This window comes from Sitophilus oryzae, unplaced genomic scaffold, assembly GCF_002938485.1.
Source record: "Sitophilus oryzae breed Bouriz unplaced genomic scaffold, Soryzae_2.0 scaffold_860_pilon_pilon, whole genome shotgun sequence".
Classification (NCBI taxonomy): Eukaryota; Metazoa; Arthropoda; class Insecta; order Coleoptera; family Curculionidae; genus Sitophilus; species Sitophilus oryzae.
In genome coordinates, this window is record NW_022147484.1 from 2,193,544 (window position 1) to 2,210,235 (window position 16,692).

Consider the following 16,692-nt stretch of genomic DNA (forward strand, 5'->3'; position numbering starts at 1 on the left):
TATTTTATCACTAATATATAAAATTGGTATAAACATTTTATTACTCAAAGATAATAATTACTTATCAATATTTATATCATTACTATTATCTACGTTACAAACGTTTTTGGGTACCCAAGCTCATTGTGCATAATTCTAATATTTATTTTTTAAACATTTTTTTAACGAGTCGCATAATTGTGATCCGATTCAATCCTCACGACTCGTTTGTTCAAATTATATGGATCCGTGCTGGTCACGATTCAACTGAACCAACCGTATTGTAAGCAGTCAATCAATTCTCATGATTCTTTGAATCAACGAGCCGGAGAAACAAACGAGGCGCGTTGTGATCCGATTCAATTCCTAAGACTTTTTTTACGACTCGTTCGTTCAAATTTTATGGATCCGTGCTGGCCACGATTCAGTTGAATGAATCGTATTCTAAGTGGCGAATCGAATCTCACGAATCGTTTTTAATACTCGTCCAAATGAACGACTCGTTCAATATTTGCTCACCTCTACTGCACGGACATTACTTATACCTATGTTATTTTATATTACGTAGTTAAAACATTACGTAGTTAAAATATAATTACTGTTCCAAAAATGGGTAAACATGGTATTATACAATATCGTACATTGAGTTTTAATTGTAAGTGCTTTTAGGAAGCCTTTGGTTTTGTGTTTAATAAAGGCTTACAATTATCGCCAAATTAGGCAATATGTGAAAAATAGTAACCAAATCAAAACCAGGCCATTTGAACTCAAAAACGATAATTGAGTGCACACTAGAACTCGAGAACTTGAATTGCTAAATGCTAATGCCATATCGAATCGTGTATTCGATACCTAAATAATTCGATTAGTTATATTTGGATTCCTCAAAATATTTGAATTTGAAAAGATACGAAATGTATTCGATTAAGTGTATTTGATTCTCAAAAGTATTCAAATTCATAAAAATCGAAATGTCTACGATTTTCAAAAGTATTCGAATTCGTAAAGGTTCGTAATGTGTTGCGGGTTTCGAAAGTATTCGAAGGCAAAATGATTCGAACACGGTATTCGATTCTAAAAATCATCCGATTCACTAATTGTGACTAAAAACAAGTCTACTACGAAATTTACATAATTTTAATTTTGTAAACGGTGTCTTCTATATTAATATTATTTGACAATGGCGTTTACATCCGCGTAAAGGCATACGTAGGTATAGAGAAGCAGAAACCATATCGAATAAATCGTACAACAATGGAGCGAACAGACTAAAAAGACGGTGGCCAGTAACAAAACCGCCGTTTGTGTCGGCGACAAGGACGATAACCGGCCGACCAGCGGTGACGCTTGACAAGATGACACGAGCACAAAGACAAACGCTGGCCGGGAATTCGATATCGGTCGGCACATCGGCTGCGGACGAGGTATAGGAGGCCTGTCAACAAGTCCACGTTGGAAAGCTATCCGAGGGCGCTGGAATAGACCGAATGGAGATGTGGTCGTCGATATTACAATAATGCTATTATATGAAAGCAATTTGACCGTAATATTATACCTAGATACTCTCTTTGATCGGCCCCATCTCGTCAAGATCCGTCAATAACCTTATTAAGATTTCGAATTTTGGTTTGGGAGTTTATAATTAAATGTTTTATTTTCTGTAAATGATTCTTTTAATAGGTACTTAAGATTAATTGATTGATAACATTAACTAATATAAATATAAAATTACCATTACTACAAAAATGAGCTATAGAATATCCTACAAATACTGTTTAGGTTTTTCGTGAAGTATTTTCAATTAGAGATATGACTCAAGATCCTAACTTTGCTACAAAATTATTCATTTCAGATAGGAATTGCTATAATGGAAAGAAAAAATGTAATTACTAGCTAAATTTCTGTGGTTATACGCTGTGATGAATCGCATATCTAAATATAGGAAATCCCATGTAAACTTTAGACATGATCATTAAATGTTTTCAATTTTATTTTAAAGAAAAACTCGCATGATAATTTTTTAAACATCTTATTAGAATGGAACAAATTCTTCGTTTTGATTAGTTTGTGCTATACAATATGTCCCCGGATTGTCTTTACAAGAGGAAAATCTTTTTTTATTATTGACATTTTCAGAAAAATGCATTCTCCATAAAAAAAAGTTGCTTGTTCTAAAATGGTTAATACCGTTTATATTTTTCCAAATTTCTATACCGTTTTAGAGAAAGTTAACAGAAACATGAAAATATTGTTTAATTTTTACTAAAAAAGTCCTAAAAATCAAAAGGCGCTTTTATGGTAATATCAATCCATTTCATTCCTTGATTGATAGTTATTAATAATTTTGATTAAAGTCATATTCTTTGCTGTTGTTAAAGTATCAGAATTTCCGATAAATATCATCATCCTTTCCGTAGTATTGATAAAATAAACAATTGACAAAATAAATTTTGAACTTTAACATTTTAAAACAACAAAAAATATGACGTTAATTAAAATTCTATGAGAAACAATATATCAAAGAATAAAAACGAAGTTAAATTACCATAAAAATTTTGATTTTTAGGACAACACGAAAAAATCAACATTTTCATGTTTTGCTTAATTTTCTCTAAAACGGTATAGAAATTTGAAAAAGTATAAGCGGGATTATCCCTTTTTGAACAAGCAGAAATTTTTCTGAAGAATGCATTTTTCTGTCTCGTCATTCAAAGTCAATAATAAAAGTTTTTCCTCTTGTAAAGACAATCGGGGCACATAAACCCTTTTAGATTTGAAAAATAAAATATCACTGATCTATTCGAAACATAATCTGGTCCTGGTCAAACAAACATTGCACATCATTGTTCTCATTTTTACAGGTTTATCAACAACAATCAAGAACATAATAAATTATATTCTATATAAAAGCCCACGTTAAACACCATACTAAATACCAACATTAAAACATGCACAAAAATCGTAAACTTTAGTTTTTCACACCTAGAAAAGGTATTCGCAATACTCTGTTTTAAAACTAACCCGTAGTTTTTAGTGGTGTAATAAATTTGTTAGGTGTTTCATTGATTGTTTAAATAAATAATAAAGATCCGCGGAATTTGTAAAAATATTATATTTTATGTAAGAATGAATGTAATTATACATCTACGCCACTGAAAATATATACACGCACGTAAAGATTTTCTCTTCGGCGTTAACGGTTGGTATAAATAAAAGCGAGCATAAAAAAACCGCGCTTGACTATACACCGACGCTATAAAATCTCGTTTGAAGCACTTAAACAAGACAAAAGACGACTGTTAACACACACGCACCATTAACACTTCTACGACAAGGATTTTACGTGCAAAAATGCAGCGGTTCTTGATCTTGGTGTGTGCGAGATCGCAGGGATAAAATAGTTAAGAGATACATGTTGAAATGACTAGTTGTACCTATTTATTGACATGTTGTTAATCGCATTAGTGACAAAATTCAATGAAAATACGTTATCGTATTGGTCAGGTAAGATTTCTATAGACGACATCCAAAAAATACCATTTCCGAACCGCGGTCCTTGACCATTTCATTGTCAATGACCTAACGACTTGACGAGTGTCTAAATCGACTCTTACTCACGAGATATCCGGTCTCGAATTAGCGCGAAATCTGTGCGGGTCACTAGATTTTACACTTTTTTACACTCTCAGCATGAGAGAGTTTCCAGATGTTCACCCGTTCATCCACTCGTATCTTCTAACGTCGCTTAACTTTGCTGATCTATCGGGAACCGGTATTTCGACGTAGTAGGTCACTGCTAGTGATGTTAATATTTCAGAAATTTTTGATTGTTGCAGGAAATTTCTGAAACTTTCGGAAATTTATGAAATATTAGGAAATTTACAATTTTACATATTTTTTGTCGATACAATAAAGGAATAAATTAGATAGACATGTGATACCAACATGTAAGTGGAAAAAAACAATAAACATAATATTAGTTGTTATAGTTTTAATAAACAATACATAACCCATAAAAGTCATAAACATAACCTATAACAAAAATCATTTGGTAACATTTGTATTTTCCAAACCAAACCACGAACTATGACTATGAATTTAAAAAAAAACAAAAGAGCACGAAATATAAATTTAAAAAACGTAAAACACAAATAACTCAATTATTCTATTCCGGAATATCAGGCGCCGAGCTGGTCCCATCTTCATGGGGTATTATAGTAGTAGTAGTACTGTCTTCGTCAGTTTCTATTTCCAAATCAGATATATTTGATGTATCATCTGGTTCTGATTCTGAAGGATGGACCTGTACCTCCTCGAGTTCTAGTGGTTCTGGAGGAATTTCATGTTGTTGAATATCATGCTCCATATCCACTTTTTGTTTTTGTAGTAATAATTTATTGTTATGAGCTACGAACATTATTTTACCGGCTTTTTGTGCAGTTAAGCGATTCCTTTTTTTAGTATGGATAAAACTGTAAGTACTGAAACTTCTCTCTGTGGCTGCAGATGACGTTGGTAAAGACAGCAGAGCAACAGCTAAATATTTCAACTGAATATTTTTACACATTGCTTGCCACCAACTTAGACAGTCTACATTTTTAACGGACATCAAAACAGAGTCGAGAGTCGAGAGCCCATAAACCCGATTTGGCGCAATAATTTGTTACATCTGTAAAAATGGCTTATTATTGACAAACTAAGGATGATTGTTGGTGATATTTTTGATAAATTCCATAGCGGCTATGTGTTCTTCATTGTTAAGGTGTTCTCCCAGGAAACAGGGGTCCAAGAGATTCGCGGCAAAATGCATTGGTTCAAGAGCCATAGGTTTTTTATTTTGTAAGGCGGAGAAGCATTCCTTTTCTTCTGACTTAAGAATCGGCATACACGATACACTTTCGTTAAATTTTTGCTCAATGTCTTGAATTTTGAAAAGAAATTTCTTGCAAAATTCGGATTTTTGCGAATATTCGCGATTTTGGGACCGAATATTTCTGAAATTTCTGAAATTTCCTGCAAAATTCGAATGGAAATATTCGCTACCAACATCACTAGCCACTGCTCCCTCTTAACAGCACTTAATGGACATAAAGGGCCATTACTACCGCTTTCCTGTTCAAAATTTTCTAATAAAGTTGCAATGAGTTTTTTACGTCTATTAAGCTATCTTGTATACCTATACACTTCGCATTAAAAGAGGTTCTAAAAAGAACAATGTTTCGACTGCAAACTCTGCTAATAAACATTTTTAAGCTTAAAGTATCATAACACTATTCTATTTAAACCAAAAACTCGTAATACAAAACTAAAGTGTCAAAACGCATGACAGTGTCAGGAAATAAATAATTAAATGTTGCAAATTGACATTTTTTACATCAGAACTACCACCTGAACCCCCAGTGGGAAATTTAAATTCCAGTTAGTCAGCCTGGCGCCGAATATGTTCATGGTTGGCAACAATGAATTTAAAAATTGCGCCCTCGATTACGTAACAAAAATTTTAATTTGTATCAAATAAACATTTAAAAGGCGAACGGTATAATAGGAAATAGGAATACCGAGGCAACATTTTGAATTACATATTTATATTATGTAGATAAAGTATTTTTCACGCCTTTTCCTACAAAATCCATATTTCAGATACTCCAAAAAAGAAAACGATATGTAAAAATCCGTCCCGCATATAAACGCGATCGCTTCGTTTGTTATCTCGATGGGATTTGGCCGGAGGCGGCATTTCACAGGCCGTGCGTACGTTTATAGCCGAGAGCTCGAAACGAGGATACGGAGGAGATTGAATTGCTTTTACGATTTCCTTTTGTCTTGGAAATCGACATGCCGGTGCCGCTTACATTGTCTGTTTTATTGTTATCCGCGCGAGAAGATGAAAACAGACGACTTTAGAATGCGATGTCGCAACTTTTTTACGGTTTTAACGAAGAACCGAAAGAAATAAATAGAGGAAAGTACGCTCTACGGCAAAAACAATAAATATATTGTTTTATTACTCAACATATAGGAGGTAGGAGGTATGTAAATAAAATAAAGGATATATTTATAAGGGGCATTTACAACTTTATAATCAACGATATCACAGTAGATGTTGAAAATTAATACACACGTAAAACTGAATATATATTTCTGGAACTAACTTAAACAGGTCTCACAATGTAAATTCACGTAAAATATCCAGTTAGAGTGGGTCATTGGCAAGCATACCTTTTTTATACATGAAATAACAAAGCAAACACTTACTTATCTGGATAAAATGGATAATTAAAAATATCAAAACTCACCCGAGGGTACTCCGCCTTCTAATCACTGGCATTCTATTTAACATGTCATATTATGATGAACATATCATGTTATGTTATACCGTATGATTGAAAAAAAGCGGCGTCCAGTTGGCTGGGAAATGACGATCAATGAAATTTTCATATAAAATGACAGCGATCTTTATTTTGTAGTCATCGCTGACGCCGTTTTTTTCGATCATACGGTATATCTTCCATTTCATTCAACTATTACTTGGATCTATCTTGATTCAACAACCAGCCAGTGTCATCTTAAATAGTTTGGGCTTCTTTCGACGCATAATTGCCGCTAAATAGTCGCATCCCAATCGAAAAGTTCACCTGACCGTAAATATTTGCTGTCATACTATTATCTAGTCATCTTTGAGATAGAGTGTTTTAGCATTAGTTGACAAATAAGTCGAGGGGTTTTCAAAGGACTGCATATTTACCTTTAAAGTAGTAAAAATTCAAGGCCGTGCGTCACGTTGACGCCGCGCCGTGACGGCTGTGACGCACGAGCTAGCGAGAGGAAGAGTGGTAACGGCAGGGTTGCCACAGCCACCCCATTCGGATTAGGTATATACCCTTTTATAAAACAGTTTAACCCCACTGTCTGTGATAATCTACCCCGATAAAAAATAAACTTGGTGGCACACTGGGTAGCGATTTGTGCAATACGCGGCTAAGAAAATCACTATAATAAACTTGATACTGTACGAACCTTGATGAGTACCAATATCCTCTGATTGTGTGATAGGAAGTAAATTTTCATGCGTCAGTCGTAGTCAGAGATATAGATGTAGTCATATTTTGGTTTAATGGCCTCAGCTATCAGGGCTATCCGGCCGGCTGATAGGATTATCGTTTTTAATAAAAATTAAATTATAAAATAATAAAGCTAAAGTAGTATACGGTTTTATATTAACTCTATTTTTTTTGAAGTTTATAAAAAGCATTCATAAAAAATATAATATATCCTTCAAATCCTTCAATTTAATAGCTCTTAGTAAGAAGTTTGACTTCAAATATGCGCACATAGTGCACACACTATTTTTTTTACTTGAATCAAGGTACTATATACTTTGTAGTAAAGATTGGTAGCGTTTTGCTCGTCTGGAGACGAAGTATCATTATTTAGAATTCCCCAACGCGCTTTTAAGTGAACAGTGTTAGTATAAAGGCAGAATTCAGTCGTTTACAACTTTACACAACAATTTTACGTTACAATCTTAATTTGTCGCGCAAAGATTGAACTTCCGTTCTACTGCAACGTTATATCGTCACCCAATTAGCCAGAAAGCAAGACGACTGGCAAAAGGAGACGCCGACACCGAGACTGGTTCTTAATTCTTTTGTCAGTGTCTCCTGCTGAGAACTGTGCGCTTCGCAAATAGCTCGAAACTGTTAATTCGTAGAGTTAACAGCCGGGAAAAACGAAAACGTCAAGCTAGATGTAACCGTTGAGTTGAGAATTCCGTAGCGAGACTAACTCAGAATTGCATACTATTTTGCACGTACTTGACTACTCCTATTTTATTACTCGTAATAATAGATCTTTGAAGCGGGTCCTGGTGGGGATTAATTTCGAAACTATTAGAAAATAACGTTGAATGATATACATGGTGAGTGATGATATGAAAAAGTAGCGATTAGAAACATCTCATAATGAAATAGATTGGATGGGGGACATAGTTTTCAAAAATGTTTCGTTCTTTTAAAGACTGATGTCTAACTAATTGTACAGGGTGTCCCATTTTCGTGTGTTTTAAGGTTTTCTCGTTAATGAGTAGAGATGCCAAGTGCATTTTTAGCCGACTATACCAATAGGTATGGTAGGCTATTAAGATCGACAAAAAAACAGTTTTTTTAATTTCACTCAAAATGAGTTATTTGGGTCATAAATGACCTAAATACAAAATATTTTCATGGTCTCTGTCTGTCTGTCTGTCCGTCTATAACAGAATAACTCAAAAACCGCTAAACCGATTTTAACCAAATTTGGCACAAAAATACTGTGGCACCCAAGAATCTGGTCATTAGTTTTTGGTGGGGGTGGGTGGTTGGTAGGGGTGTATGGGAGGGGGTTAAATATTTAAAAAAATCGTAACTCCAAAATTACAGTAGCTAGCGAAACGCGGTTTTCAATTTAAGATTAGGAATAATATTTGCAACAAAATTTGTAATAACATCAAAATCAGTCAAAGTCGCAGTTTTAGAGATAAAAAAAAATGCTTTTTATTGACATATTTTAGTATGGGCGGCTATACGTGCCTCCCGGCGCCATTTTTTTTGCATTATTATGCTACTTTTTTTATGAAAATAAAGTATTAAAGTAGAGAAAATAAAGATGCTACACACAGATTTGTCCTAGCCCTTCCTTTCTTATAGTTATCTTATACCTTATAGAAAAGGTGAAAACTGTGACACATGTATGTAGTTTTTACGCACAATCAAGTGGCGTAACTAGTTTTTCGCTGGGAGCTGTCATTTTAGATATGTGTGACTCTTGTGATTTTTTTATTTCTTTTGACTTTTCTGACTTTTGATTTTTTGGTATGAGCTTTCTAAATATAAAATATATTCAATTGTTACTTTCATAAATAAGGCAAACAAATGCATTATTTTACACTATATGTATACCATAAATCAAACTATTGTATAAAAGAGTATCTATTATTTTATTTTATTTAATTTAACCACTAGCTTATTGCACTGTGTTATTTTAATAAACTGCATCTAAAAATAAACTTATGCATACGCATACAACTTTTAGATAACAATAGCAACGGCCCAGCTACGTGGAAAACCGGTTCCCATTAGAACACCGAAGTTAAGCGACGTAAGGCGATACTAGTGGATGGACGGGTGACCGGTTTGAAACTCTGTATCGTGCTGTTGTCCAAAAAAGGCAAAAAGTGTAAAATCTATTGACAGACACTGCTCATTCACGCCGGTTCGAGGCCGGATGAGATCGAATATCTCGTGAGTAAGAGGCGATTTAGACACTTGCCATAGGCCTGTTCCAAACACCGTTTTAACACCGGTGGCCAAATATAGGCTATCCGGTGTTCCGGTGTCGACACCGGCACCGGTGTTGATACCGACACCCGTGTTGACACCGACACCGGTGTTTATTTCGATACCGGTGTTCATCTACAACACTGGTCTTCATCTCGATACCGGTTTTGACTACGACACCGGTTTTAATATCGACATCGGTGTTTGGTAAACGAGTTGAAGAAGAAATAATGTTAAATAATAAGTTCAAAATAAACCTGATAATAATAATGTCGTATATCGGTGCTTATTTTTATCGTTTATTAAAGCCCACCGACTTTAACTTAAAGCTTTCGAATTTAAATATATTTTTTTTGCCAGACTAATCACTAAAATAATGTGGAAGCGTAATATAAACAACTATAAAGTAAAAAATTGTTTAATCAAAAACAAATAGAAAACAAAACGAAACATAAAGAAACAAAAATTCGTAGTTGTAATATAAACTAAAAAATATTACATTAAAAAAAAACTAAAAAAAATACAAACCGCACCATCGACACCGACACCGGTATCAACACCGGTGTTCATCGTGATACCGGTGTTGAGATAAACATCGGTTTTGAGATAAACACCGGTGTCGAGATAAACACCAGTGTTGAGATAAACACCGGTGTCAAAATAAACACCGGTGTTGTAGATGAACACCGGTACCGAGATAAACACCGGTGCTGAAATGAACACCGGTGTCGGTGTTGATACCGGTACACCGACTGAAACACCAGCGGTCATCAACACCTAACACCGGTGTTCAAATCTCAACACCGAACAGGTCTAACTTGCCAAGTCGGTAGGACATTGACCATGATATGGCCGAGAACCACGGTTCGGATTCCGCGTAAACAAAGTAGGCCCCGTCAAGATTAGCCATGGCAGCAAAAAGGAGACGTTAACTGAAATCTTTACTTTTTCAGATAACACGTTGTCTATCATCATATGAAAATGGGACATCTTGTACTGTTTACCTATGTTCCACACAAGGATGGTTCGTATTAAAGAGTCAAAATGCCACTCCCACATGTTGGGTTTCCCCGTCTAATCCCCCAGTATGTTTTTGAGATCTTCCTGATTGAGATATTCTCCAGTTCAGTCTAATTCTTACCCTGCAAATGTGGTGGGGTATTGCGTTTAAAATAACGAAGATAAACATGGCAGTTTTAATATAACCTTAAATTAATTATTTAGTCTTAAAAAATGCTCTAGCTGAATCGCAAACTGTAATGTCCGACAACAATTTAAAGACATTTTTAAAATACTTCCCTCTTTCTGTATATCAATGGAAATAGTAAAATCGAATTTCTTAGATTCAAATTCGATGAATCAAAGTGGCATCAAAATATCAAGACCAACCTGATTTTACTATTCTATGATTTTCATCATTCTCATTCATTTAAGACGTACTTAGTTTATTGATACTCGTTGCTTTATTATTGTACAATGTGTACATCATTATATTTCTTTAATAACATGTCTTTATTTCTTTTGCATATATTTTTCTTCTAAAGGTGCCCGGTGGCGTAGAGGTACAGCTCTCGTCTACCACTCTCAAGGTTGTGGGGTCGAATCATCAGCCGACTATTTTTAATAAAATAAAAATAGATGGGGTACCTAGGTCGACTCAGCCTTAAATGAGTACTTGGGATTCACAATCCATAGGTAATAATAGGCGGTTGAAGCGTAGTGCTAGCCACATTACCTTCCTTGTATACCGAACGGCTCTAGCATGTCAAGTTTTTCTTGAGCATAAAACCAGATTTTTTTAGAATTAGGTATATTTTATCCAATATAAAATCTATCACTGCTAGTTCACCGAGCTATTTGCTATTGTAACAGTAATAAAATGTGAGCAAGATCATAAATTTTCAACAATCTTGTTTTTGCACAAATTATAATTTAATCATACAATTCAAATAATATTCGCAATAATGTATAATTAAACATTATGGAACATTTCCACCCAACGCAATTATACCGTATACTTTATCAATTCCTATATTTATTATGGACGTCCAATTATATTCAGCCTGATTAAATAATTTCTCTAATTATTGCGGCGAATAATTACGTTGAAATTTTACATTCCGATATATTCGAACTGATTGCGTCATTACAAATACATGGCTAATTTTTTTTAATAATTTAAAATCCGTTAAAAAAATAAACAATTTTGGTTGCATCATTTTATTTGGTTTTATTTATAAAATAGATTTTGGGAGTTAATGAAATAATAAATACACACATGGGGGGGGGGCCAAAATTATTGCCATATAACGATATTTTTATTTTATTTTGGACCTAATATGATTCTTTTTATACCTTTGGACATATTGGCTTACTACACGACTAACTAATATAAAATTAAAAATCTAAGTGCAACTAGGCTGTTATTATAATTTTATTTCATAATGAGTGAAAACCAACAAAAACAAATTTCATTTTAAACAGAAAATATTGAAAAAATTTTAATTATTTCTCACAACTAATAGTCTGTATTGACTCCTCGAGCCTCAATGCAAGCTGTGAGACGACGTGGCATGCTCTCAATTAAGTTGTCCAGAAGATGTCGAGGAATGGCTCCCCATGTTTCGCGCGCAGCATTTCAGTTGGAGACATCGGTGGCCACAACAGTTTTCTTATACCCTCTTCCTCACAAAATTCGCGAACTAAATCGCTTTTTAAAGTGCGATGGGGAGGAGCATTATCGTCCATGTAAACAAATTCATCCTCCACTGCCCCTCGAAATGGACGCACAATAGGCTCTAAAACGTCTCTAAGGCAGCTGTCATTGTGCCATCAATAAAAACAAGAAGAGTTCGAGCTCCGTGCATTATACCTGCCCATACCATAATGCCTCTTGAAACGGGACACGGGGTTGAGCTGCATTCAAGCGTGCCGTCTTCCAGATGCTCTCCAGACCTAAGTTCGTCGCGAGTCTGACAGTAGGCCTAGTCTTGTTTTATCACTAAACATGACGAAATTCCAATTAGGTCCATTTGCTCTCATCTCATCAGCCCAGTGTAGTCGCGTAATTTTGTGCTGTAAATTAAGCTTCGGAACATGTAGAGGCCTCCTCTGTCATGGAGTCTTCTTGCTATGGTCTTTCTTGAAACATTTGCTCCTTCAAGGCGAGCTAACTCATTTTTAATAGCAGTACTAGAAAGCAGGGGATTGCGTCGTGCAATGAGGGATATTTGTCGGTCTTGCACATCAGTAGTATTCTCTCTCGACCTCATCCAGGCCGGTCTGTACCCTCGTTTGTCTCCCTGATTTTTTTAATATTCGCGAAACATCGCTTTGGTTAACTCCTACAATTTCAGCTATTGCAACTTGCCGGTAGCCCTGTTGAGACAGTGTTACTATTCTGACTCTATTAAACTGTGAAATAATGTTTCTATGCTTGGCCAAAACAATGATCAAATTTCTTCTGAAACCCAAGAGACCACAAATCGAAATGTGCAAGAATTTGTAATAATATTGGGTCTGAACGATAAACATTGTTTACCATATCCATTTTAACAAACAAATGTTTATTACAGATTATCAAAGCTATGTATAAAAAAAGATTCTTTAAATTCCTTTCCGTATATTTTTAAACAATATATGCAGTAATTTTGGCCATGTGTGTATGTATATCAAAATGCTGATATAGTAACATGGGATAAAATGATAATGTTTGTTTGCCGTTTCTTTGAACATCATATCAAAACCGCTTCGTTTAAAAAAAACGAGACATCGTGTAGAGTTATCGCGTGATATCGTAACGAGGTGCTATGACAGCGTATGCGAGTAGGCGAAATAGGTGACACGCGGATACTCGAAAGCAATCCAGCTGGTACTGAATAAGTTGTGATCAAAACTATTGTCTGTGATTTAAAAGAAATATTTATGTAATTAGTATTTTTTATAATCATAATTTGTTTTAAAACTAATGTATTTTTCTTGTCTTTTTCAGATAGGACTCAAAGGTGAATGACTATTGTAAGTTTCCGATTTTTTTGTTACATTATTTCGTTTTAGTATCATTTAGTGTAAACGTTTTATTTATTTCTATTAAGATAGTTTTAGTTTTTTATCTGGTTTTAATTTACTAATGTGATGTCGTTGATTAGATTAGTCTCAAAAAGTTTTTTGTTTTAAATCATATACACCAGTGATTCTTTTATATTTCTGGAGTTATAATAATAATAATAGCTCCCGTATATAGCGTTTGACGCCGTGGGAGTAGCAAGGTACAGTTTGCCATATTAGAGCCGTTCGGTATACAAAGGTCCCCGGTGGCGTAGAGGTACAGGCTCTCGTTTACCAATCTCAAGGTAGTGGGTTCAAATCCCACACCCGGCATTTCATCAGCCGACTATTTTTTATTAAAATAAAAATAATTTGGCTACCTAGGTCGACTCAGCCTTAAATGAGTACTTGGGATTCACAATCCTGAGGTAATAATAGGCGGTTGAAGCATAGTGCTAGCCACATTACTTTCCTTTGTATACCGAACGGCTCTAGTATGGCAAGCTATTTCCGGAGTTTATTATAAAAAAATTCTTACGATTGAGAAAAAAAACGGCGTCACAGTTGGCTTGGAAATGAAGATCGCTGTCATTATATAAAATTATATGGGGAATGTAGTCGATCCTCATTTTTAGGTCAACTTTACGCGGTTTATTACGATCTTAGATTCTTTAATTATGGTGGTAGATCTCGATAAAAGAAACATTATTTTCTCTTTAGCGTTTTTCAAATAAGTTCAAAATATTTTATTTTTTACTTTGTTATTTTACTTTGCAAATTTCCAAAAAAAAATATTTTTTGCTAAAATTTTGAACTACTGGATCTTTTCTGGATTTTCTTTCTTGTAAATTTAATCTAATACCTATGTATGTTGCCATATTATTAAGAAATTATGTTTTTTAACTAAAAACTTAAAAAAAAACCAAACCAAACATTTTTTCAAAAAATTTCCTGAAATTATTTGAACTTATTTAAGGCTCACCCTGAATAATTAATACATTATACAAACTGATTAACTGATGGTAACATAATATTAAGTAATGATATCTATGTATATCAATAATGTAGAAAATATTTTACTATTTTTTTCCATTTTATTATATGTATAGGTTTTGTAAAAAAAATTATACAATAGAAAAAGAAACTTTGTCAGAGTGGCCTTTGAAATAAAGATTGATGCTAATTTTTGAAATGAAGATTGACGTAAAAACCCAAATATAACCCCATTCATAGTCGATATAATATGTAATTTTTATATGTTGGGCTGGGAGGGGTTTTTGGAATAAATTACATTAGGATTAAAACTTTCATTTATGGCATTTCTAAGCCTATCTTAACGTTTTATTTTGAATTATTGTGGAATTTTTGCCATATATTTTTTTGTATCCTTTTTTAACATGGTAATAAGATTATGAGTGTTACGAAATACTTTTCAAAAGAAATAGTAAATAGATATAATAGTAATAGATAATTTGTTAGTAATTACTGTATTAATTATTAGTAGGTAATGTTGAATAATTTAATAATTTCTAGATTTTGATCTGATCATTTGTCAACGAATTAAGTTAATTAGCACTGTAGAGAATTAAAGTTCCAATCTCTTGACAAATTATTTATGGCTCTCAGATAACAGCTTGATGGTTTCAAAACGGTCCCAACAATGGCGGATTATCAGGAAGTCTGTCCCAAGTGGATCATTACGACAATCCCTAGAGGGATAAGACATTTTAACGGGGGGTGACATTTTACGAGTGTATAACTTAATGTTTTCAATATTACCGTTAGAGTAAAGTGGATGTAATGTTGGGTCCTCTCAAGGGTATAATAAACCTCGAACTAGAGAACGAATAATCGCTTTAAATCGAATAGGATTATGTATTAGAAGTGGTTTTTAAAAGTAACATTTATATTATATTAGAATGAAATAAATATATAGAGTGATTCAGGGTTATGGCACGTTAGACATTTATGGAGAGGTGATGGATTTTTACATAAAGGCACCTGCTCCATCTTTCTAAAATATTTTCAGCATTAGAGTGCTGCCGCATCATTCGAAATGTGGTAGCATCTTTCTTATTTTAAATGGAACACCCAGTATATCATTACATTTTTGCACTTAAATCTTTCATTAATATACTAACCTATATCTAATAGTTTTTGAGATAAAAAATAAAACGTGTAAAATTGACTAAAACATGATCGTGAATAAGCATTGGTATAATCATAAATTAAACAATTTTAAAGTTGAAATTTGGGTTATAAGTTAACGAAAGTCGATATATTCGATCTGGCTCAAGAGATCTAAAAAGTTTTGTTCAAGATCATGTTTTTGTCAATTTTACACATGTTTTATTTGTTATCTAAAACTATTAGAGATTGGTAAAGGTTAGTATAATAGAAACATTTTGAGATATGGAAGTAGTTTCGAAAAATATAATAATATATCGCGTCACCCTTTTAAAATAATAAAGATGCTACCACATTTAATACGAAGCGGCAACACTGTAATGCTGAAAATATTTTAGACCGATGGAGCAGGTGCATTTATGCAAAAATCCAAATTTTCAAAAATTTCTAGACCAAGCCAAATCTCCGGTTCTCCATAAAGGTCTAACGTGCCATGGCCGTGAATCACCCTGTATATGAATTTAAATAAAAGTACAAAATTATTACAATCATTACCGGTTATTAATGTAAGCGGTAGTTTTTTTTTCTTAATATTAGAAAATATTTTAATATTAACAAATTATTAGTTAGCTATTGAAATTAATTTGAACTGAATCTATCTTTTATTGTTTTGTGTCATTAGCTAACGTCATCAGTTTATTAATAGCTTAACATTAATATTTCTTTATCAATAATATGTGTGTATTTTTGTGGTTAGATACAGTAGTTTTAAGCTAGATCTCGCCACTAGTTTTTTGTAATCATTATTAATATTTATTTAACGAATAAAGACATTTATTATTATTATTAAAACTATATTAAAAAGGTGCATATGTCAAAATAGTTAATATAATAATCTGTTAAATATAATAATTAATTAATGTCTAATTCCGTTAAATATAATAAAAAATATATTTCCCCCTCTCTATATTAAGCTCCTTATAAGCATTGTCAAAAGCACCATAAAACTAAAGCCCCGGTTCTGAAAAGTGACGTCATCACTAGTAGGTATATAAATATATCAATTCATGAATATGTTTGTATATATCGGGGCAGCTATTCTGCCTTTACGTGCCGATTGTGTACGAAAACCATACCCTCGGTACAATAAGATGTACTGAATAAAGAAAGAAGAGCAAGTATTTTCCCAAACGCATGAAATATAGCGTCGCATTTTTCTCTTAAG

The 16,692-nt window shown here is 33.6% G+C and overlaps 1 protein-coding gene across 5 annotated transcripts in view; it reads left to right on the plus strand.

Moving 5' to 3' along the window:
* The window catches only part of LOC115890324 (zinc finger protein 608), a 265,426-nt gene that overhangs the window by 115,804 nt on the left and 132,930 nt on the right, over window positions 1–16,692 (plus strand). For 2 of the 5 annotated variants that reach the window (XM_030910499.1, XM_030910503.1), the window contains one exon: window positions 13,285–13,310. The exons of 1 other annotated variant lie outside the window; for it this stretch is intronic. The gene's annotated coding sequence lies outside the window, so the exon portion shown is untranslated. The remainder of the gene's footprint in view (window positions 1–13,284; window positions 13,311–16,692) is intronic. 2 more of the 5 variants (XM_030910501.1, XM_030910500.1) reach the window with 2 other exon arrangements.